We start from the raw sequence: 22,604 nt of genomic DNA, 5'->3' as shown, positions 1-22,604 counted from the left end.
ACTATTTACTTCCCTGGACCCCCATCTAGCAGGGCGACTGACGTGATCCCTGGGGTAAATTTCCTTTCTCATATCCAATCGTCAAGGTTCCTTTTGAAGAGGGCCAAAGAGGCGCTCTGCCTGAAATGTAAAGGCAGTCTATTCCAGAGTCTGGGGAGTCTCTGGGTCATGAACCTATCCTTCCAGCACATTTTGTTTATTGTGATGACAAGGTTTAGATCCCTGGAGCATGTGGTTCTGAGGGACTGGGATTTCTTTAAGTGTAGCATGTCCAGTAGCTCTGGGTTTGACATGGCCTTGTATGTTAAGCAGAGATTGCCTCTAAAGAGTAGACGATATGCAACAGAGTTTAGCTGGAGTTTTTTAAGGCGGTCAGCGTAGGGCATCTGCTTTAGGCCTGTGATTCTTTTAGTGAGGTATTTCTGTGGCCTTTCCAATTGTTGCATATGTCTTGAGAGGTACATAACATGTTGAAATGTTGTATTCTATAATGGGTCTAATGAGGGATGAGCACACTGGGACAATGACCTCCTTTTTTTGGATGAAAAGCCCTTAGTGATGAGGTGTGCTACATAGGTTTTCCTGTCTGTTGTGGCAATGTGGTTATCGAAGGTGAGACCACTGTCCTCCTGTGTCTCTTATCACACTTTCATGTTTAGTGTACTGCCACCTATGTGGTAATTCACGGGTACATGTTTTTCCCAGAGGGGATAACTATACATTTGGCATTGAGCTTGAGCCCATGGCTCTGGCACCAAGCATCTGTTTCTGTAAGGCCCTTTTGTAGAGTATCCACATCATTTGGGGATTCAATAATGGCTCCCAGTTTGCAGTCATCTGCGAACTTTGTTAGCCAGAGTCCCTTAGTGTTGGCCTGTACTTCAGAGAAGTGGGTCACACCAGGATGGCCGAGTGGTTAAGGCGTTGGACTTAAGATCCAATGGATGTATGTCCGCGTGGGTTCAAACCCCACTCCTGGTAAAGTTTTACAGGAATAATGGTTAAGCAGTAGGAACTTGAGCGGATTTCAGCTATACCTTGTCCTTGTTACAACCTTGAATTAATGATTTCAATAAACTTGAAGAAGAGTTAAGAGGTTTTGCTTCACCTCATCAAGATGTCCTTTCCCACAAGACATGATAATGTTAAATAGTATGAGGAGCGACTCTGCTTAAGGGAGGTCATAGTCTCCCTATACTCATCACTCATCAGACCAATGATTGAGTACAATGCCCCATTCGGAATGTATCTGACCCGACACTTGCAGCAGCTGGAGAGGCCACAAAAGTTCCTCACCAAAAGGATAAAGGGTCTCAAACATCTGTCCTATGCTGCCCGACTGAAAGAACTCCAGCTCTATTCAATCGCTTACCGCTTGCTCAGAGGTGACCTTTGCCTAACATACAAGGCCATGTCAAACCCAGATTTGATGAATATGCTTCACCTCAAAAAATCTAGATCCGTCAGAGCCACAAGGGCGGGAGACTTAAACCTCGACACGGCTATTAATAGGACGTGCTGGAGGGATAGATTCATCACCCAAAGACTCCCTATGCTGTGGAATAAAATCCCGGTATATGTGAGGCAGAGCACCTCGCTGGCCTTGTTCAAGAGAAATCTTGACCAATGGATGGGAGATCGCAGATATACTCCAGGGATTACCTCAGTGTCACTGCTCAACAGAGGCACAGCAAAATAATGGGTATAGTTCCCCATACTAAAGGGGTGGCGTAAGCCACAAAACTATGGGCTAGGCTTGTAAATGCCCTCGGGCAGATAGCCTAGTATGAACCTATGAACCTATGAACCAAACAAGAGCGGTCCCAGGAATGAACCCTGAGGTACTCCACTTGTCTGGAGCTGGATTTGGAGTCAGCTACTTTTACAGTGTGGGTTCTATCAGTAAGCCAGTTGGCAACTCATCGAGTGACGTAGGGATTAATACCCAGCTTAGTAAGTCTATCTGTTATTCCAGAGTGGGGGATGGTGTCCAAGGCCTTGGCGAGGTCCAGACAGGCTGTGTGGACCACTTGGCCCTCGTCCACAGCTCTGGAAACTGATTCGAATCAGTCAGTCAAGTTCAGGAGACAAGATTGGCCCTTCACGAACCCAAACCGGGTGGGGTCCAGTGTTTGAAGGTTGCCAATGTCTTTGTTTAGAAGTTCCATGACAATACATTCCATGGCCTTGCAGATCAGGCTCGTCAGACTGATGGGGTGGTAGTTCCCGGGATCCAAGGTGGATCCCCCCTTGTGGAGTGGGATAACTGTAGCTGTGCACCACTCAGTGGGCATGAAGCCTGAGGTGAGGCTATGATTAAACATGACACTTAGGTGAGGTGCCAGTTCATTTTGTAGTTCATGTAATACACAGCCCAGGATGTCATCTGGTCCCATGGATGCTGTATTCTTAAACTTTGGAGAGTGCGTTATTTTACCTGTGTGGCCATTATTACCTGAATTTGGCAATCTTCCGGTATTGAGATGGGCCGTTTAGGGGGTGAGAGGGGGGGGTGAAGTTGGCACTGAATTGATCTGCCAGGATATTGGCAATATCCTTGGGATCAGATATTTAATGCCATTCTGTTGTAGCTCAGAGCAGATCTGAGCATTGCCATTTAGATTCTTGACATAGTTACAGAATGCCTTGTGAGGGATCTCAGCTTCTTACTGAGGCTGACCAGGGAGCTCCTCCACTCATGGGATTTTACTCTCTTTTCCAACAGTTTCTTCCTTCTGTTATAGAGTTTTGTTTATGCCAGGGGACCACCAGATTGGCTTCCTTTTCTGGAGGATAGCGTCTTGGTTCTGTTTGGGATAGCACAAACCATGCACTCGTGTAAGTGCTTATAGAGTGCATTTGTGTAGGATTCAGCAGTCACAACTGTACTGTCCCATTTGCATGAGTGTCATGACGTTCACCACTTCTGTCTTAAGCATGAAGTTGGCTTTGGAGAAATTTATTACCGTGGTTTCCTTAATGAAGGGGTGGGCGGGATGCGGATATCTAGGGTGATTAGCTTATGGTCAGATCTAACCAAAGAGTTGACATCAGGTGTGGAACACCGGTCACTCATGTTGGTAATGACTAGGTCTAGGATATTGTTACCCCTGGTGGGGGTGTGGTAAGTTGATCCAGGGCATTGGAATTTATGAATTCCAGAAAGCTTTGAGCAAAGGAGTTGGTACATGAGTAGTTTTCCCAGTTAATGGTGGGGTAGTTGGAATCGCCCATTATTAGGGTGTTTGGTTGAACCCTAATATTTTCGAGTATATCAAGAAAAGAGGAGTGGGAATCCTGGGGAATGGTGAGGGATCTGTAACAAGCTACAATTTGGATTGCAGTTTTGCTCAGAGTTAGTTGCACTTGGATAACCTCGGATGCATTATGCTGCGCAACTAGCCTGGAGGTGTGGATATCCTTAATGAATATGGACACACCTCCGCCTTTGGTGTTCTGGTCCAGGTTAGATGGCCGAAATGTATGGTACGAGTAATAGCCTGGTAATGCAGGGGTACTCTCTAAACCCTTGAACCAGGTTTCAGTCACTGCACAGATAGCGATTTTCTCCATTTTAATGAGTGCCTCGACAGTGCATGTTGAGATTTAGACTTTTAGCATTGAGTAGCATTACCCTCAGTTTTTGCTTGCCTGTTCCTGTTATGGTGGTGAATTTGTCATTTGAACCTTGCCTAAAAAAGGCACTATAGGGGCAGCAACACCCTTAGCCAGTATCCAGAATCCCAGGGGTGACAGGTGCAGGCCATCTATGGCAAAGCATCGTGGTCTGTCGACCATGTCGTCCCAGGCAGACAGATACTGGATCCCCTTAGAATGACACCAGAAGCTTAGCCAATTGTTGAAGTCAATCATTTTGTTCTTGTACTGCGGTATCATTCTGGGCGATGGCAGGATGCTACTCAGGGCTAGGGTCATACCAGCCTGGGCTACATGATCGGAAAGCTCTTCCATGTCTCTTTTCATGTAGTCCAGGGAGGTACGCCTCAGGTCGTTCACACCAACATGGTCAATGACAGAGTCATATTTGTACTCGTCGTGGAGTGACCTGAGGTCGTGGGTTTATGTGGTGGATCCTGGCACCTGACAGGCAGCTTACAGTAACCTTCTCCTTGTTTAGCCTGGTGAGTGGGACATCAGTGTGCCTGACTACAGAGTTACCTATGACTAGTGTGTTGCGTACGTTGTTTTGCCTTATGGGCTGTGGTTTATTGGTACACTGAGTCTGTGGGCTATGTGTCATTTGGATTGTGTTGGGGGGTGGAGGTTGCTTGCATTTCTGCTTTGGAGATCTCTGTTGCTTGAGCAGATTATTATTGAGAGCTTCCACAAATGTTTTTGTGTTTCTATGTGTGGATTTTGGTGGTGTAGGTTTAGTGGGACTATGTGATGAGTGTGGTGTAATGCAAGTGTTTACCTTCGCCTCTTGACTGACAAGTTCAGTCTTGGATGGAGAGAACTTTACCTCCAGTTTGGCTAGATAAGTGCATCTCTCACAGGTTGTGGTGTTGGGTAGTAGGAGGAGAGGGTTGTCTGTGTACATGAGGCAATTGCTACATTGCCCCAAGATGCCCAGATTCATCAGATAGACAGGAGTGAACACTGGGAGCTGACCCTTTAACATGCCTGAATAAAAAACTACTTTCCTCTAGGCAAGCGAGGAAAACAAAAACTTCAAGATTTTATTCACTTTCTTCCCTCACAGCTTCCAAACTTCAGGAAAAATGCCATCTGTTTCTGGAGACTTTCCTGTAGATTGGTTATACATCACCATTTTTATCTTATCTCCTCCTATATCAGCTGTTAGTAATTGAGCCTCATCTACCTCTAAGCTTAGTGTGTTTAATTCTTCCAACAACTCCATTTGTACTTGTTCTTGGTTTTTGCAATTCTCTGCTTTGTACAGATTTTTATAAAATTTCTGAAATATTTCTAATATGTCTACAGGATCTCTGGTTATTTTTCTTGTTATAGGTGCCCTAAGCTTGGTAACCACCCTTTTTCCTTTCTGTCACTGGAGTCATTGTGCTAAAATCTTTTGCACTGTAGAGTTATCATCAAAAAACAGTTGCTTAACAGCAATCTTTTTAAACTCGCACACATTAACAAGGTAGTCCCTTATTTTCTCTTTAGCACTCTGCAGTTGCACCTCTTCTTTTTCTGTGAGATACCCCTGATTCTGCAATACTTTAACCTGTGAAAGTCAATCTAAACAATTCTTGTTGCTTCTTAACCATATCTCTCAGTTTCCACCATATTTTTAAACTCCACTTTCATTTTATCCCACTCCCTAGCTATATTTTTTGAAGAAATTTCTATCTTCCCTAACAGTGCCTGAATAATTTCCACTACCCATTTCTTAAATTCCTCTCTGTTTAACAGACAGGCAGGGAAGCACCAGTGTCTCATTTTTGTTTCATTAACCTGCATTTTTATTTTATTTATTATTGCCGCATGATCTGATATACTTATTGGCTGCATATCAAAACTTTCAATTAAATGTACATGTTGTGAAATATAATCTCTGACTAGCCTAGCTCAGCTTTTGTACTTTGAGGAATAATATGTAAATTCCCTCCAAGCTCCTACTACTGAATTCACATCTTCCATACCAAATATTTTCATATAGGTCTTCAAATATCTACCCTTTTGTGTTATATTTTCCCTTCTAGGTCCCCCAGATACACCCTCATGGTTGATAGCAAATTCCATTCCCCATCTATATATAATATTCCCTGCTGAAAGATGACTTCTCACAGAATTTTCTTTAACTCCACTGTAGCAGTTTTAAGTGGAATATAAATACATGCTAGTGTAATCCTCCTCCCTTGCTACTACAAATCTACCAATATCTTCTCCCCTATTCTATCACTATTGGAGCTCATCTAGCAATTAATAAAAGTATTCCCCTTTCCCTTTTTGTCCCAAATATTCTGCTGGAAAACAATCCTGAAATCCTTTCTTTATCAAATTCACATGCTCACTTCATTCCAAATGTGTCTCTTGCAGTATAGCTATTTGCACTCTGAATATTTTTAATATAGTTTGCTACTCTCTTTTTTGGATACTGCAGTGAGACCATTCACATTCAAAGATAATATGGAAAGTGTTTCCACGATAAGAAGTTATTATTCCTACCCACTATGTAAAACAGCTTTTTTTTAAGTGTAGTTTCAGATTTTGTGTTATATGCATGAAGTAATGTTTAGCAGTTGATCTTTTATACAGTTGTTTCCTGTCATATCCATTTAAACTTATGTCACAGCTTATAAATTTTTTTCGTTTTAATGAAAACCCTCAAGCACTCCAGAATCCTCCCCCCTAACCTACTGACTTAATAGAAATACGCAAAACTATGTACATCTTCAAATAATGAAGTTTAGCCCTCCTAATAGGAACAACTGTCCCAGATTAACAGCTACACTCACAGGTTTGAATTAACCTATAAAGAAGATTACCCATGGTAAGATGCATGGTACATACAGCCTGTGTTTCTACATACACTAAGCATTCTCTGACATTGTTTTCTACATCTGAGAAATGAATAAAGGTAAGACAATGTGAATGTTTCAGAAAACATTACCTTTTAGCCACTGGAAAAAATATTCTGTTTTTATTGCCCTCATCAGCTTGTCTCCATAGAAATATGAGAACCAGAAACACAGTTGCATTCATCTACAAGCTTCTCATGTTGTACTGTGTACAGTTAAAGGAAGATTTTTCATAAGATTCGATATTCTTTCATTTATTTGCATCCACTTAAAATTTGTTGTTAAATCAAGCCAAAGTCTTTAATCCAGTCATTCTCATACGGAAAAGAAAAAGCACATCAGTTTTACTTGTATTATGCCCTTCTGTCCAGGCTTTCTTCTCTTTTTACATTGCAGTACCTACATTTTTTTTTAAAAATGAACAAAAAGAAACACAAAAACTGAAAAAGCTTTACTATACAACATGCAGTATGTCATGTTTTATAAAAATACTCAAGTACAAAAATTGTTTTACTTACAGTTACAGCCTTCCTTCCTCTTCACCCTCTCCTTAATGTTCTTCTAAACATTAATGAAATGAAATATAGCACATGCTTTGCAGTCTCCAAGTTTAACAAAATAAAAAAGTCCAATATTTCCAGGTTTTCTTATTCCTCCATATTTCACAAATGCAACTGATACTTTATAATACCACATTTATTCATCAATTTCCAAGTTGCTGGTTTTCTTCTTGTTGAACTCCATCTCCCAACTCCAGTCTGGTTTATTTCCAACATACTCCTGGTTCTTCTAAGTCAACTACTATGCTTTTTTCGGTCTCTCAATCATTTTCCGTGGAACACTTGAAAAGGTTTCACTGGCACAGTCTATCAGCTTTATTATCAGATGAAGAAGAATCCCCTTCTGTTTGATAGCTCACTTTTTGTTGGACAAACATTTGTATGTCCACCTTGGCATGCTCTGCATCAAAAAATTGACTTTGACCCTCCTGGACAAAAATATTCTGATACATCAGCTTGAATCTCGCACCTGCTTCTCAACATTCCTCGATTACTGCTATAAATTTACTCCTCTTCTGCCTGGTGTACAGTGAGTAATCTTTTCCCACAGACACTCTACTATCTCCAACTTTTAATACTTTGTCCTTCTGCCACAGTTTTCTCACAGTCATCTCTTTCTGTTTGTAAGACTGCATCTTTACTACCAGAGGTCTTGGCTGCTTTCTTGTGGCCAGATTTGGAGCATACATATGATATGCCCATTCAATTAAAAACTCCTGATGTGGAACAACAATCCAGTCGTTTATTTCAGCTTTCATAAAATTAATAGTCTGTTCCTTCCAGTTTCTCTGGTACAGCAGAAAATCTCAGATTTTCCCTATATTCTGTTCTCTAACTGTACAACTTTTTGAAACATCTCTTCTTGAGCAGTCTCATACTTAGCCAGCCTTTTCTTCATTTTGATCTGTGATATTTTGCAGTTTTATCAGCTCATATGAATATCTGTTTAAAGCTTCTTCCATTTTCCAGCCTTTTGTTGTTTGAATTGATGAACTTCTTCAGTGTTTCATTTATTTTATCACCTCAGAGCACATCTGACTTTTTTTTCCCCTCTAGATTACTGGAAGTCGTGTCTTGCACCAAAGCTAGAGCTTGAACTGTTTTTTGCTGAACAGTTGTAGGATTTTTTCCAAACAGTCTTTTCTCCTCACCTTTTGTTATTCATTTTCTTTCAGGTTCTCTAAATTTCTTCTTTGCTGGCATGCAAGCAGTGCACTTACTAGCCAGCAATTGAAATTAACTGAAAAGACAAATTCACTGACTTCACTGGCGCTCCTTTCTGAGTTTCTGTTTTCTCACTGGGAGTGCTGAAATTAAGCTGTTACTCAATATGCAGCCAACTCCTAAAGGCTGTTGAGGGGATATCTGTGCCTGGCATATAAGGCATGGTCAGACCCCAACCTGATGAACCTCCTGCATATTTGTAAAACAAACAGCACCAGAATTACCCATTCTAAAGACTTAAAAACTTGCCTGTGATATAGATAGGACCTACTGGAGAGACAAGTATATATCCCAGAAATTACTACTACTCTGCAACAGGTAACCATGTGAAGCTGAGTTTCTCCATACCCCAATTCAAGTATAATTTGGACAATTACACGGGGAAAAGGAAATTCATCACTAGTTTGGCACTTATGTCACTAATGGATAAAGGCAACCTGCAAATGGTTCATCACCCAGGCGCCTGCTTGTAAATGTTTCATCTCCCAAGCCCCTGCTTATATTTATCAAAGGCACCAGAACTTGTCAGAGATTTGGGATACATGGTTAGGCTTAAAAAGGCATCAGTGGTCATTAGCCTACTACATGCCTATGAATGCCTGAGACATTTACAGAAATATGAAGAGAGGACACTAGCCATGTGGGACTAACCCAATCAACAAAGGCCAAGTAAATAAATGTATGCTGACATGCATAATGCATTAGTAAACAAGTACATAACACCTGGAAATCAGTAGCATGTAGACTGCAGGTATCATTTACAATATTATGCAAAGATTAATTTGATTCCATGGAGTACCATAAACACACCTTATTTTCAAGTTATTGATATAATTATGAATTCTAATAATACCAGAAAATAAGTCACATTTTCTCTGTTACACTTTTCCACCTGTTTGAGGAGACACTCCTGATTTGTAAGCTGACTAAGCATTATGTAAGACAGCAAAAAATCTACCTGAACTTGTGGTCTATGAAATAAATAATGCTTTAAACTGTAAATCTGTGTAAATCACGCTATCATACATAATCCAAATCCAAATCAAATCCAATTACAAAGTACAGTTGTGTACACTTACCATAAATGTAGATGTTCGAGTATATTCACTGTTGCAGTCATTACATTTGGGTAATCTGCTGGCAGGATGCCCTCAGTCGGCCTGAATAACAAAGTCTTGGGTCCTGCGTCGGTTGCCGTCTCCTCTTCCATGACGTCAGGTCGTCAGGGGTATAAAACCTGCATCTGACGCCATTTTAATCAGTTTTTCTTGCCCCAGATGTCAGGTGCCCCCCAAATGGGGGGCAAATTATATATATATATATATATATATATATATATATATATATATATATATGCATGTATTTTAGAAAACAAAATATTTGCCTCCGACTAAAAGCAAATACACCACAAAGGCTTTTGACCATAGTGAAGGAAAGAAGAGGTATAATAATAAAGAAGAAAGTGGGCTGGTGGGTGGGTAACCAGGGCTGCAACAGTGAATATACTCGAACATCTACATTTATGGTAAGTGTACACAACTGTACTATGTTCTCCATGTTTCACTGTTGCAGTCATTACATTTGGGTAGAATCCCAAAGCTATGGATGGGTGGATGGAGTTATACAGCACTAGGAGCAGCTATAAGGCCCTGCAGGACAGCAGTGGCAAAGCCTGCTCTGGATTTAGAAAAGAGAGGTAAATGGTAATGTTTTGTGAACGTATGAACTGAACTCCAAGTAGCAGCTTCCAGAATGTCTCTGGTAGGAACCCCTCTGAGAAAAGCTGCAGAAGTAGATGCAGCCCTGGTGGAATGGGATCTGATCCCCTTGGGGACAGGTTTACCATGGTGCATGTAACAGAAACGAATACAATGGTTTATCCATTTTGAAATAGTCTGCTTTGATATTGCCTTCCCCTCTGCCCCTGCAGCAAATACCACCAGTAGTTGCTCAGACTTTCTTAAATATTTTGTCCTGATTAAGTATTAAGTAGAATCTTAGTTGTCTGTGTACATCCAATGAATGCAGAATCCGCTCCCCCCTTGTTTTGCGAATTTGGGAAAAAAGTTGGCAGATAATGGTCTGGTTAAGAGCCACACTGGATACCACCTTAGGCATAAAAGAAGGATTGGTCCCGAGGGCCACCTTGTCTGGATAAAAGATAAAAAAAGGCTCCACTGCCATGAGAGCCTGTAGTTCTGAAATCCTTCTAGCTGAAGTGACTGCTAAAAGAAAGGCTGTCTTCCAAAAAAGAAATTTTGTCTGCAGTAGCAGCTGGTTCAAAAGGAGGTAGGGTGAGTTTTTCCAGCACAAAATTGAGGTCCCATGCAGGAGTTGGTGCTCTCCTGGGAGGTCTCAAATTTTTGGACCCTCTGAGGTACTGCCTTAGCAAGGGATGAGAAAAGAGAGGAGGCTCTGTGTTGTAATGAGCCGAGATGGCAGAGGCATGGATTTTTATAGAACAAAAAGATAGGCACTTGTGAAGCATCTCAGTTAAATATTGCAAAATCTGAAGAATATTGGGCATTGCTGTGTTTATTCCTTGTGCTTGGTTCCAGGCACAGAATCTCTTCCATTTATCAGCATAAGATTTTCTGGTACTAGGCCTTCTGGCCTCCAAAAGGACATCCATCACAGGTTTACGGAGAGATGTGATTGGTGAAATTAGTTGATTAGCCATGCTGCAAGATTCAGAGTTTGGAGCTGAGTGTGCAGAATTTGATAGTTCTGCTGAGACAACAGATGAGGTGTCTGAGGCAAGTACCATGGAGGAAGGTGTGACAAATTCCTTACAAGCGGGTACCAGTGTTGATGAGGCCAGTCCGGAGCAATCAGAATCATTTTTGTTTTTTCCTGTCTGACTTTTAGTAAAACCTTGGAAAGCAGAGGCAGAGGGGGAAAGGCATAGACTGATAGGTTTTGCCAGCTGAAGGATAGAGCATCCACTTTCCAAGCTTTTTTGTGATGAGTTCTTGTGCAGAATTTGTCTAACTGGTAGTTTTGGGGAAAGGCAAAAATATCTATGTCTGGGCTCCCCCATTTTCATGTCAACATGCTGAAGATTTGTGGATCCAGTTTCCATTCGTGTGGGTCCATAAGATTTCTGCTTAGGTCATCTGCCAGAGTATTTTGCTTTCCTGGCAGGAATTGAGCTTGTAGATGTATTTGGTAAGTCAAGGCTGTGTTCCACAAGGCCATGGCTAGTCTGCAAAGGGGGTAGGAGTGGTCACCCCCCTGCTTGTTTATGTACCACATAACTGTGGTGTTGTCCGTCTTTATCAGTAGTTGTCCTGGATTAAGGAAGTCCTTGAAGGCTGTCAGAGCATTCTGTACAGCTAGCATTTCTTTCTGGTTGATATGAAGGTGCATTTGATTTGGGCTCTATTCACCTTGAATGCATCTCCCTGCCAGATGGGCCCCCCCAAACATAGTCTGATGCATCTGTAGTCAGGGTTTGGGTGGCAGGGGGTAGAATGAATGACAGTCCCTTGTTTTGCTGACAGGCCTCTATCCACCAAAGGAACTCCTGTTGCAGGCAAGGAATGAGAAGAATCATTTCATTATTTCCAGGCTGTGACAATGTTGACTTCATAAGCTTTTAGGTACCACTGAAGTTTCCTCACATGCAGTCTTGCATATGGAATTAGTAGAATGCAGGATGCCATACACCCCAAAGCCTGCAGAATTTGTCTTGCAGATAGCTGGGTTTTTGTGGCCACTTGTTTGAAGTATGTTATCAATTGAATTTGTTTGTCTGGCGTGAGGTAAGCCATCTGGGGAGTTGTATTCAAGCTTGCACCCAGGAATGTAATTATTTGAGAGGGTACCAGTTGTGATTTCTTTTCGTTTATGGTGTACCCTAGGCATGTTAGAAGCCTTTTTACAAATGCCAGATGTTGTAGAAGAGTGTCTTTGTCCTCTGCCTGAATTAGACAATTGTCCATATAAGGATAAATCTGAATGTTTCTTTGTCTGCAAAATGCAATTACTGTTGCCAGGCACTTTGTGAAGACCCTGGGCGCAGTAGATAAGCCAAAGGGCAGTGCAAAGAACTGGTAATGCAAATAGCTTGCTTTGAAGCGGAGGTATCTTCTACAAGATTCTCTGATTGAGATATGCAGGTAAGCCTCTTTTAAGTCTAGAGTTACCAACCAGGCATTCTTGCCTAGCATAGGCAGTAGCTGTTGTAGAGTCAGCATCTTGAATTTTGGAATGTCCAAAAAAGTACTTAGAATTGATAAGTCCAGAACTGGACACCATGATTTGTCCTTTCTGGGTACCAGGAAAATTCTTGAATAAAAACCTTGTCCTTTTTCCTTTTCTGGTACTGGCTGAATAGCCCCCATATCCATGAGGGACATGACTTGTTTCTGGGCCTCTGCCCACTGATTTGTGGGCAGATCTGGCCATCCGTTTGGAATTGGCAATGTGTGGAAATGAAATCTGTACCCCTGGGATACTATATATTTAAGACCCACTTGTCCTGGGTAATTAGATGCCAATTTTGAGCATGAAGGGTTAGTTTTCCCCCCAAAGGGGCTACCAAAAGATAAGTGCTTGGAAATAGCAGAGGAAAGTCATTGAGACTGTTTACCGTAGGGTGGTGCTTTGCTACTTCCTGATTTGGAGGTGGAGGCACCCCATTGTTTTGTCCTGTAAGATCCTTGTGACTGAAACCTGGAGCCTTTGGAGTGTCTGGGTTTGACTTGAGCAGCTCTGTTGGGTACTGGAAAGGACCAATTCTTAGTAGGCCAGTGCCTACTGAACCTGGGTGGCTGCACTTGCAAGAAATATTTTACAGTTTGCATAGATTTATCTTTGTCTTCCATCTTTTTTTAAAACTTCTTCTGCCTTATTACCAGACTGTCCTGCTGTAAATCCAGCAGTTTATCTTTAACATGATCAGGCAGATTTTACTCCTTGAGCCAAGCATGCCTTCTTATCACAGATCCAGTTACGGCGGCCCTGCAAGAGGCCTCCAAGGAATCAAAACCACATTGCAAAGTATGCTTTCCAACTTGTTCAGATGAATGAAATAAATCCTGTAACTCTTTATTTTCCACATAATCACTAATCAACATAATTTTCTGTTTCAGTAAGCCCAGACATGCTGTTGATATTTAAGCATATGAAACTGACAGTTTAAAGCCCTGATTGCCAGTGATGCAGACGTATAAACCTTCTTATCCCATCTATCCAGCACCCTGGAGTCTCTATCAAAAGGGGTAGGATTTTTAGCAGTAGAAGCCTTAACACCCTTGAGACCCTGAGAAATAGTTTCAGGGTCAGCAGTAGGATTTTTGAAAATAAACTTGTGGGAGTCAGGAACCATGTAATATCTGTCTGGCTTACTAAGAGCCAGAGGCAGGGAATCAGGAGCCATGCTGGATTCTGAGAAAACATCATCAACAATGTCTAAAACAGAAGGTATAGCTAAAGGCCTATGCTGAGGAAGAAGAAAATCCCTAAGCCTCTTTTTGGATTCTGAAAAGTCCTGACTCTCCCAATGAAAATGTTCCCTTAAGGTATGCAAAGTCTCTCCAAAAGAAAAATCCTCAGGAGGAGAAGCAGAAGGGATGGATTCTTCTGCATCTGAGTCCTCATAAGGGGGGATAAAAATTCCTGATCAGAAGAGGAATCAGAAGAAATGGAAACCTGATCTGAAGATTCATAATCAGTGCCTTGCCTAGGCCTGTTAGCAGGAGGGGGTTGGGAACCCCTGATCAAGGTAATTAAATCCTCAGCCATGTTGATCATTTGTTTTTTAGGCATAGGGGATTGAGCACGTGGCTCATGCATCGGTTTTGTAGACATAGTAGTTGGTTTTGGCCTTGTTTTTGATGATGGCGTCGGTTTAACATATAAATCTTTAGGCCTGAAAACACTCTCAGATGCTGGTGCCTGCTCAGCGGCTCCGGACTCATCCAAGGGCGAGACATCCGTGGGTTCAACACTTGAAGAATCTTGCTGCACACCAGACTCCGAATGGGTCTCGGTAGAGGCCTGCGACTGAAAAGTAGCGGGCATCAGGGGCTGCGAAAGCGCCTCATTGAGTACCGGCAAACGGCTTAGGAGAAGCTTTGTCGTCGGTTTTGGACCTCGACGGTCTGTGTCTGTCTTTTTCTTTGCGACATTTCAGAATAGTTAAATCTTGAACCAAAGTATTTAGAAGCAAAAATATACCGATGCTTAATAGTGCGTTGGTTAAATTTAGCACAAAGCTGACAGCAAGGCACGTTGTGGTCAGGGCCTAGGCAAAGAATACAGTACAAATGAAAATCCTTATGAGGTATTTGCTTCCCACAAGTAACACAATTATTAACTTTTAATGACATCGGTAAGGAGCAAGAAAAGGTTTCCCCAATGGGGTACTTAGCTTTAGTTTGAAGACTTTGTTTCTGAAACTCGAAAACGAAAATTTCAGGAGTCGGCCGACTGGCACTTGCGAACTGCTTCTGCTTTGGGCACCGCACGGCAAGAAAGACTGATTAAAATGGCATCGGCTGCATGTTTTATACCCCTGACAACCTGACGTCATAGAAGAGGAGACAGCAACCGATGCAGGACCCAAGACTTTGTTATTCAGGCCGACTGAGGGCAACCTGCCAGCAGATTACCCAAATGTAATGACTGCAACAGTGAAACACGAAGAACATCTGCAAAAATACACAAAGCAGCTATTTGTTAATGTTCAAACACTAGTGAAAAAAAAAAAGTAGTAAAGCAGAAAACTCAAACCTTGACTTAAGATTTCCCGCCCTGCTTATAGAATTCATTATTTTAGTGCAGGCATTAACAAATTTTCAGATATCTAGTATTCCTAGTACAATTTTAATATAAACTAAGCTATGATATATACAGTACAAATGAATCCGGTTATGCTGATTTCCTTCAATAGCTCATGACACTGTGCACTACTTAGCAATTACTTATCATCGATGCTGTAAAATAATGAAGTCTGTAAGTTACCAGGAAGCCATTTTAGTGAGCTCTGTTGTTATGTATATCAACAGGGTAAAAGAGCACAAAACTGTTTCCTATGGCAAACTCGAGTCCCCATCCTCCATAAAAGCATGGCTCCAACTAAACAATCTCATCAGCAATGTTTACACAATACTGTCAAACTTTCTTTAGCTATATTGTAATGAGATATCATAATTCTGTACATTTATGAAACTACAAAAAATATCTTTTCACAGTGTCTCATATACATCCAGGAAAAATGTTTAGGGTACTCGTTCTATACACCTGTAGCACTGTATTCCAAACCTACACGAACAGCTGCATTCTCCACCACATAAATTTCCAGATTTCTTCTAACCATACTTTTAAGTTATCTACCTATTAGAGTTATCTAAGAGCCCTGAGAAAATACACAGTTGAAAAGAAAAGCCTTACTCTGTTTTGGTATATTCTGTTATACATGCTTCCCTCCCCTCCACAACACTACAGTGATCCACATCTATCAATTCTCACAACACCTTAGCCATGTTCTTTACTAGTGTAAAGAAACACAATCATGGGTTAAATCAGATGGGACCTACATGAAGCTGGGTCTGAAGGGACTTTCCCCTCTCTGAAAAATGTAGGCACCATAGCTTTCTTCCTAGGTGGTGGTACCCCCCCCCCCCAATTTTAAAATACTGTTAAACAAAACCTTCCAGATCTTTATCGTTCTTCCCTCCCAACTCCCACAGGAATACTGTCTGTCCATGGAGAATGCTCTGTTGATTGACTACTCATCACCACTTTTATATCATCTGTTCCTATTGTATCTATTAATTGTTGAGCCTCATTTGTCTTTTCTCGGTTTTCACATTCCTCAGCTTTATACATTTGTTCAAACGACTTCTGAAATATCTCTTATACCTCTGCAGGATCTTTGGTTAGCTTTCTTGTCATAAGCTTCCCTAAGTTTTATGACATTCCCTTCTACTATCTGTTGCCTAAATCATTCTGTTAAAGGTTTTTGTGCTCTGGAGTTATCAGATATAATTCCTAAATGGTAACCTTTTTAAACTCATCCTCATTAACCAAATACTCCCTTATTTTCCCTTTAGCACTCTGCAATTGTTCTTTGTCTTGTCACTTGTGTCATTTTTTCACAGCCAGCAACTTCAGCTACAGTTTGTGTTTTTCTTCTACAAGGCATTGTACATCTACTAATGAACCCCTTAACTACAGCATTCTACTTTCCTCTTTAACTTGCAAGAGGTAACTTCAAGCTACACTTTTTTTTTTCTTCTACAACAAACAAGGCATTGCACATCTACTACCCCCCCCCCCGACTACAACATTCTACTTTCCTTTTCAACTTGCAGAAGGCAAGTAAAGTAACAAATACTAGTTAACTCTGCTGTATGTCTTTATTATTCATTTGTAACTGAGTTTGCAGTCCCAGTTAAATTCCTTGTTAGCAAGGCTTGCATCTTCATCTCATTAACTGTTTGTAAAAGTAACTGCATCAGTTTGGCAAAGGAAATGTCCATGACTCCCCCCCCCTTACTTTAATAGTTTATCTACTGTTAGCTGATTTAATTTGGGCTAGGAATGAGCTTTCATGTCCCTAGCTAATAACTAAACATTTTCAGTCCACAATTCGCGATGTACAGGATTTTAAATGGGTCGCTTTACCATTACTTGTACTAAACTTGCTTGTATACAGTGACTGTCTCCTGCTACTGTGATTGTTTATCTTTGCCCATTTTGCTCCCCTCCCCCCAATGCCCCAGCCACTCCCCATACCCTTATATTTATTCCATCTTAACTCTTCCCACAATTTAGTATTTATTACCCATCCCTTAAAAACATATACATTAAAACCCCTCTTCCAGTTTCAATGCTATCAGTTCCTGCTACAGTCCATTTCACACACTTGAATTTTCTTTAAAAACATTCTCAGCCCACTTTTTCCCATACACACTCCTACTTAGCACCTCCTTTATCCATCCATTCACACACACGTGCAAATTATAATTTTTTATATATATATATATATATATATATATATATATATATATATATATATATATATATGGATCTAAGACTTTTGCCCAAATCTATTATCATCTAACACACTTTAATGAAAGCGCTTTTCACCGAAAAGCACTTTCATTAAAGTGCGTTAAAAAAAGAAAAAAAATCTACGTTTATGCAGGGCAAGCCCCTGCACCCCATGGGGCTGTGCCCCCCACACCCCCCTACTTTAATATTCTCACTCCGAGATTGCACTACAGTGGGGAAAAGGGAATTTTCCCTTACCCGCACCGTAATACGATCTCTGGAACAGGCATACTTACGTGAAAGTGCTTTTTCGGTGAAAAGCACTTTCGCGTAAATATGCCCCACCGATAATCATTCGGTGATCTGTACGGATCCCATATATATATATATATATATATATATATATATATATATATATATATGTATGTATATATGTGTATATATATATATATGTATGTATATATATATATATATATATATATATATATATATATATATATATATATATATATATAGATGTAGATATATCAAAACATACCAATACCTTTATCCATCTGTTCACACACATGCATGTGGAAATTATAACATATACACACGCACATACATAAACACTTACAACTACTACTTTGAACTATCATTCTCATCAATACACATTTTTTATTGCCTCACTCATGTATCTGCTACTCACTTCTTCACCTCCCCCTGCCAACAAACTCATACCATACAGTTTTATGCGCAAACTTACCCTGCAAGCATTTCCACACCCTAATGCATCTCTCTCTTAATTTCTCATAATACTTCTTTCATTAATATACCGCACGGTCATCTTATCAAACCTCCACCTACCATCTAAACTCTCACCATTTCAACTCAACAAAGACAGTAAGTCAATTGGCTACAGTTTTGTACACTGACTACATTAGCTTACCTCACTACCATAATATTCTCACATCATATTCCAAATCCATCACAAACACACATACATGACATCAGAAAATCCTTTTTCTTTCTCTTTTTCTGCACCAATATACATTCTCAGATCTGTTCTCTTGTAGATAACTTAAAATTAAGAATATTAATTTAGTAGTACTGAAAGTCAGATACAAATACAAATGGCTCCATACCTCTGCTCACGCCATCTCCATCCTGTAACTTAATGGAGATATTCACCCTAACCCTGGACCCACACATCAGCTACCCATCTCGGCCAACCCATTACTATCCAATGCTCCCAACACAGTTTTCCCATCAGGTAATGAATCTAACCTCATTCCTTTCAACATTAACCTCAGAAGTTATCTGCAACAAAATCCATGATATCCATGCATGTCTAGATTTTTACTCCCAGGACATTCTAACTGCCACTGAAACCTGACTAAAACAAGAAATAACTGACAAAATTATCCCCCAAGGTTTCAACATACTCAGAATGGCAGAAAAACGTAAAAGAGCAGAAGGTATTGCTAGTACTTATAAAAACAACTTAATAATGCTGAACCTCTGACTGCATATCTCAAAATCAACCAAAAGACATCTATCTATATCTCAGCAGTATACATCCTTCCAGGCAACAACATTACCACAACTGAAAATATCCTACACTGGATACCTAACAACACCCCCCCCCCCCCCCAAGGAAATCTTCATTTTAGGTGACCTAAATATAGACTGGCAATCCACAGACAGCAGCAACCCCAAGGAATCTATTCACCTATTTGGCTTCACCCAACTAATAAGTTCTACCACCAGAATCAACAAAAGCATTAATAGGCAATCCACGCACACACACACACACACACACACACACACACACACACACACACACACACACACACACACTGAACTGGATATTGACAAACCCCATAATATAAAATCCTCTTGTTGCTTACAAAATGCTATAAGTGACCACCTCCTAACCTATGTAATAAGACGACAACATGGTTCACCCAAACAATTTACAAATAAGTACACAATTTAACCAAATTTGACAAAGACACATTTATTACAGCTCTATCCCTTACAACTGGAATGTATTAAGAGCAATGCCCCCAGATGAAGTAGTTACTCACTTCAGTTTCACCTTCCTAAAAATACTACATGATTTGGCACCAGTCAGGACAAGAAAGGTAAAAACTAACATAGCACTATGGCTGACAAAAGAGACCAAACAGCTCATGCTGTAAAGAGATAGAGCAAGGAAAGAATGGAAAAAGAATAAAACACATGCCTACCAACATTTTATCTAAGAAACCGTTCCAGGATCCTTGTTAAATCTGACAAACTCGTACTACAGTAGTCTCCAACAAAAGCACCAAAACAACCTCAAGCTTTTTGGTCCTCTCTAAACTGTTGCACCCTGGCCATACAACTACACCCTGTCCTTCTACTTCAAAGTCCACTGCCACTCAGTTCAACACTCTTAATCCAGTCAGTTCTAGCAGTATAATGACCACTTAACTTCATCCCTCCAACTTCCATTTACTCCTGAAAGCAACATACTGTCTTTTGGTTTTCAATCCATTCCAACATTAACCATAAAAAAAAAAACAAATTAAAAGCAACAACCTCAGCTACCGATAACCCTCCAATGAAGTTCCTCAAAACAGGTGCAGAAGGACTAGCCTTCCCTGACTACATTCTAATAATACAGTCAGTAACTGAAAACTATGTCCCACCCATCTGGGGAAAAAAAACATTATTGTACCCCTTCACAAAGGGGGCACTTCAACAGAGTTAAACTATAGAACTATTGCTATCCTATCACCCCTCTCAAAAATCATCAAGAAATGCACTCACTCTCAGCTTATGAAAAATATATATTCAAATACAATCTCCTCTCAAACATCCAGCACAGTTTCAGGCCCAACCACAGTACTACTGCTGCCCTCCGCAACTTCAACATAGTAAACCAATACAAAAACAACCTTGTTTCTTCACTTTTCCTTGACCTTTCCAAAGCATCTGACAGTGTCCCACCACATCATAAGCTCTTCTTTGAACTTGCAGCACTAGGTCTCACTTACCCCTCGCTCTCCTGGTTTGACACTTACTTATGCAATCATCAGCAGGCAACTAAATGTCAACAAAACCTACCATCATTTCAACCAGTTTCTGCTGGAGTTTCCCAAGGGTCAATACTCATCCTCCTCCCATTTAATATTTTCATAAACGTTACACTACTACTTCTGCGACTCTCGATGATGTAACCCTTACCTGTTCTGCCCCGTCCATAACAAAATTATATGAAATTACTCAAAAATCTTTCCCTTACACTGAAATATATCTAAAAAAATGTCTAACTTGCTGTTTAATGCCAAAAAAAAAAAAAACAAGCTTATGCTATTTAATCCCAAACACCTTAACCAGAAACACACACTTCATATTACCTCAAGTAATAACATAAAAATATAAACCATAAACCAAACTAAACTACTTGGAATCCCAACAGATGATAACCTGAAATTTGATCACCACATACTTCATTCCATTAAGAAAACTCAACAAAAACTTTGCCCCTCTATGAGGCCAAACATTACTTGACAGATCATGCAAGAATTACCTTAGCAGCAACATACCTCCTTCCTTTATTATATGCTTCCCCTACTCATACAAATATCAACGTTACATATAAAACTAAACTAGCCTCCTGCTTCTACAAAGTAGCTAAATTTGCAACCAACAAACCTAATAAAATACACTTCTGCCTTGCATTAAAACAATTAAACTGGCTTGAACCCACAAACCAGCTGACATACAGGTAATCATTGCCCACAACCTGCTGAACTCTCCAGGCAAATGCTGAGCATTACAAAATACTCTATTGTACTACTCTCACCCACTAAATACCTTTGCTCTAGCAATAAACTCTTGTTATGTATCGGTAAGACATTCAACACTGCTGCAGGCTCTCTTTACTCCCATTATGTGTCAAAACTCTGGAATGAAATCCTCAAATAGTTAAAACAGATAGAAAACTAAACATTGCATAAAAAGCACCTATGCCAAAGATGGCTCTCTGTTCTTCTTGCTCACCTGACTAGCTTTACTCAGATTACTTTGCTTCAACTCATACAGCCACTTTGCTTCCTAACCTTTTGCACTTTATCACTCCTCCTTATATTGCACTAACTTCCTAAATTCTTCCTCTTCCTCTCACACTCTAACTACACTTCCTCCCCAGTCCATTTATCCTCCTCCTCATTTCCATAATTTCTCTCATCAATTTTTACGCTACATTACTACTTGTCTGTAAATTACTAACCTCAAAAACACCCGTTTGATCTTTTCCCTACAGCCACCGTGCTATAAATATATTAGCTATTATTGCGTTTTATTTTTCTATTCAGTAATTACTCAACATATGATAATTTTGCTTGTGTGTGTTAAAATGCTATGTTCATGTAGAAAATATTTTAAAATTATGTAAATAAGTTCATGTACAGATGTTAACCCTGCAATTATAAATGTGCAAATTAAATGTGGAGCTTTTCTCCCTGGGCCTCCACTGAAAATGGGTTTTACTCAGTCTGACTTTTCCCAGCCAACAAAGACAAATAAATATATAAAGAGTAATAATCTTGTTCTGTGAGAGTCCTCTTATTCTCATGTACTTAAACCTTTGTCAACCCTCTAAATAATTCCTACTTTTTCTTTTCTGTATCTATTTCTCCCTTTTTTCTACCCTGTGTTTAAACATTATTTTTATTTTATCCTACTCATTAGCTATCCTAATTACTCTCGAATATTTTCCACTACCCATTCCTTAAATACCACTCTTTCTAACAGGTAAGTAGGAAAGTGCCAGTGTCTCATTTTTACTTCATCACCCTGCATCTTTATCTTTGTTTTTATCACTGCATGATCTGAAATTATTTATATTTATTTAAATACACACGCTCCTGTGAAACACAATAGCTAGCCAATCTAGCCTAGTTATTAACTCTTTGGAGAATACTGTGTAAATTGTCAGAGTTCCTGCTAGTGAATTCACATCTTCTTGATCAAATATTCTCACATAGTTCTTTAGAAATCTGCTCTCTTTTGTTATATTTTCCCTTCTGGGGCCACATGATACAGCCTCTCTATTGCAAATCAAGTTCCAGTACCCACCCATAAATAATATTCCCTGCTGAAAGCTGATTTTTCCCAAAATTCTCTTAATCTCTGTAATAAGTTTATAAATACATGCCACTGTCCTCCCATGACCATTACCTCCTTACTACTGCAAATCTACCTTTATTGTCTTTTTCTACTACTATTGGAGCCACCATAGCAATCAATATTATTACTTCCTCCTTTCTTTGTCCAT

At 40.1% G+C, this 22,604-nt stretch overlaps 1 protein-coding gene and 1 non-coding gene across 2 annotated transcripts in view; one reads left to right on the top strand and one right to left on the bottom strand.

Moving 5' to 3' along the window:
- The window catches only part of FGD6 (FYVE, RhoGEF and PH domain containing 6), a 1,320,563-nt gene that overhangs the window by 780,223 nt on the left and 517,736 nt on the right, over positions 1–22,604 (bottom strand). The window lies entirely within an intron of this gene.
- Positions 899–981, top strand: TRNAL-UAA. The gene has a single exon. It is a non-coding gene; the product is annotated as a tRNA-Leu (tRNA).

Source organism: Protopterus annectens, chromosome 11.part0 (assembly GCF_019279795.1).
Source record: "Protopterus annectens isolate FY-2018-M chromosome 11.part0, PAN1.0, whole genome shotgun sequence".
Taxonomy (NCBI): Eukaryota; Metazoa; Chordata; order Ceratodontiformes; family Protopteridae; genus Protopterus; species Protopterus annectens.
This window is presented reverse-complemented; position numbering and strand designations above follow the sequence as displayed.